Genomic DNA, 2,791 nt, shown 5'->3' with positions numbered 1-2,791 from the left:
GCCCAGAACTGCCAACAACAGAACCACCACTGCTTCTCAAAGAATAACAGTTCTCTTAATTGCCAGAGCTTGTCCTTAGCCCACTCCCTATGGTAGTATCTCATCTATGAGCCCTTTCTTAGTCTAAGTTGGTTGGCATCCGAGGTAGCATCTATGAAAATTTTTTTACCATTTAACTTTTTCCAGAAGTTATAATTTGTCTCCCATAAAAGTAATTTAAAAAATAAGTTGGTTTTTACAACAAAAATTCAGAATTTTTATATAAGCCAACATGTTTTTTGACCGTAAAATACCTGATAACAGCCACAATGAATGTTGGAAGAATTCTAATTGAAACATCACTATCAATGTTGGAAGAGCCATCCAATGGATCAAAAACAACATAATGCCTCCACCAGTTGCAATAGTTTGAGAATTAACTAGATTAGTATATTAATTAGGTAGCTTCAATCCAAGAAAAAGTTTGCAACAGACGGAAACAGACTTTCCCTTTTTTGAAAAGGTTCCAGTAGGACTTTACAGGGATGTGAAAATGGAAACAAGCTGGTATCAAACAACCAAAGGCTCAAACCTTGAAGACACTTGAAAGTCAAAGAAACTAATGAAGCTCGCCAACAGGACAAGAAATTGGAGGAGGCATTATTCAATGTCAACATTCTGATACCAATCTACGTGGCCATCCCATGCCTTCAGCAGAACTGACAGCTGCTATTCAGAGGGAGGGAGAGACACCTACCATATAAAAGGCTCATTGAAGCGAATGGTCCACGTGAACGTCCCATGCCAAAAAGCTTCCCCATGCACACACACACACACACATGGAGAGAGAAAGAGAGAGAGAGATCTATGCCTCATAAGAGGCTCACTGAGGCAGAAAGTAACATAGTGGCAAAGTTCATTTATATATTTAACATAGCATAGCTGTAGAGTTGCTTGCCCAGCAGCAAAACTATGCAAACACTCCACATGATTGGGAGCTTCATGGTTCTTGACGTTATTCTCAAGCAAAGTTGAATCATAGATTCATCAGCCCTTTGTTCAAAAATTCATGCCTGCATAAGTGGCTATATGTCACTCAAGTCATAACTGTAGGAGTAGAGTGGCTGGTGAACTCATGCATCTTGGAAAGCTTCAACGCGACTTCCACCTAAAATTTAATCACATTAGATGGCATACCAGTGATTTTCAAACATGTAAAATATGTTTGTAAGATATTCGTGAACTTCTTGTACCAGATGAGCCAGTGTTTCTTGAGAATCTCATCCTGTCTTTGAAGAATCGTTTCCATATTGCTCTATGTACAGACAGATGGTTGCACCAACTACACCAGTTCCAAAGAGACGGAACACCTGCATGTTCAGAGAAGCAACTTAACTAATAAATTGCATGAAGCACTTGGCGTTCTAGTTCACAGGGCCAATTTTCCGCAAGAAAAGCTTCACTAGCATTTGGCAAACTTAACGCAACAGGTGCGACAAGTAGATCGGCAGACTGTTTACCAATCGCTACCCATCTTCAAAGAGATATTTTGTGCCCTGGTGCTATGAGACAGAGCTATCAACAGAATCCTTGTAATCAAACTCATCAGCTTGAACAACAGTTGATACATCTGATTTTATATTCTTTATCATCTTGCAACAAAAATTCACCAAAATTCTAATTTAATCCCGTATAAATATCATGAAAAACAGATTTTGGTATTCCAGATACTCTTTTTACTAATACTTTCTTTTTTTACATTGCTTTTATAGTACTTATTCTCATGAATCCACATTCATCACAAAGAGCAATAGTGTCACCTTTATGCCATCTGCACTCTACATTAAGATCTTCTTTCCAACCCTAGCAGCATCCATGTGAATAGAGAATGGAACCAAACCAGGTAAAAGAAACACATATGAACACAAGAGAAACATGCTTCATCATAGTTGATGAAACGAAACAATGCTGACAAGTTAACCTAGTTGGTGCGGTGATTTCCAGTGTCCGATGCCCCAAGAAGACCGTTCTCCGACCAAACTCCAGCTGATCTCGGGGAACTCCCGGTAGAGAGATCAGGGGATAACGAACAATCTGCATGGAGAGAAAAGAAGTTGAACAAGGGAAGGCTAATAGGCTATCGTCCGGACCATGCCAGCGCTTGTTCCCTTCTTTGCTTATCCTCTATTCCACGCACCGGACAGAGAATGCTTCCGCGAAGCCGAAAGGCCCGAAACTGGTCTTCCCCACCAATTTCATTTTTAACTGGACGAAGCCCCATGACTGGATTCAGTTCAAGATCCAATCCAGTTCAGTAACCCAGTTGTGTTTAGACAACTTCGTTAAGGGCTTGTTTGCACTCCCAGATAAATTCTCCATGGACAACTCATTCAGCACAATTTCTTCCCTGTTGCCAACAAGACCTTATCATCTTTGATTTTCGTTTTGGATTTGTATTGAAAGGATCACCGAGGAGCACAGGGGAAAAAACGAGAGAGAGAGAGAGAGAAAACTCCTCTGCACACATGGTATCCGTTATGACTCCCCACTATCCATATACGCAAATCATTGGTGACGGCGCTTTTCTTGGTGGGGAAGATTGAATGAGGAGCAACTCTCTCTCTCTCTCTTGCAGTCCTCGCACGAGTATGTGTTATTGCATTCTCTTTTGTACGGCAATTATGTCCATCGTCTTTTGCCCTTCCCCTGGGTACCGGATACATAAAAAAAACTTTCTGATCGGCACCCTAAAAGTTACGTTATTTAATTTTATTGTCCATCTTCAGTCCATAAGGTGACCGTTATGTCAGTA

At 40.6% G+C, this 2,791-nt stretch overlaps 1 long non-coding RNA gene across 1 annotated transcript; it reads right to left on the bottom strand.

Moving 5' to 3' along the window:
• Nucleotides 1-878: 878 nt before the first annotated feature.
• Nucleotides 879-2,505, bottom strand: LOC116258034 (uncharacterized). Its single transcript, XR_004173582.2, has 3 exons — nucleotides 1,961-2,505; nucleotides 1,233-1,349; nucleotides 879-1,147 (listed from the first exon to the last, which is right to left on the bottom strand). It is a non-coding gene; the product is annotated as an uncharacterized LOC116258034 (long non-coding RNA).
• Nucleotides 2,506-2,791: the final 286 nt, after the last annotated feature.

This window comes from Nymphaea colorata, chromosome 7 (genome assembly GCF_008831285.2).
Source record: "Nymphaea colorata isolate Beijing-Zhang1983 chromosome 7, ASM883128v2, whole genome shotgun sequence".
NCBI classification, from domain to species: domain Eukaryota; kingdom Viridiplantae; phylum Streptophyta; class Magnoliopsida; order Nymphaeales; family Nymphaeaceae; genus Nymphaea; species Nymphaea colorata.
The sequence above is the reverse complement of the archived record's forward strand: the minus strand, read 5'-3'. Positions and strand labels throughout refer to the sequence as shown.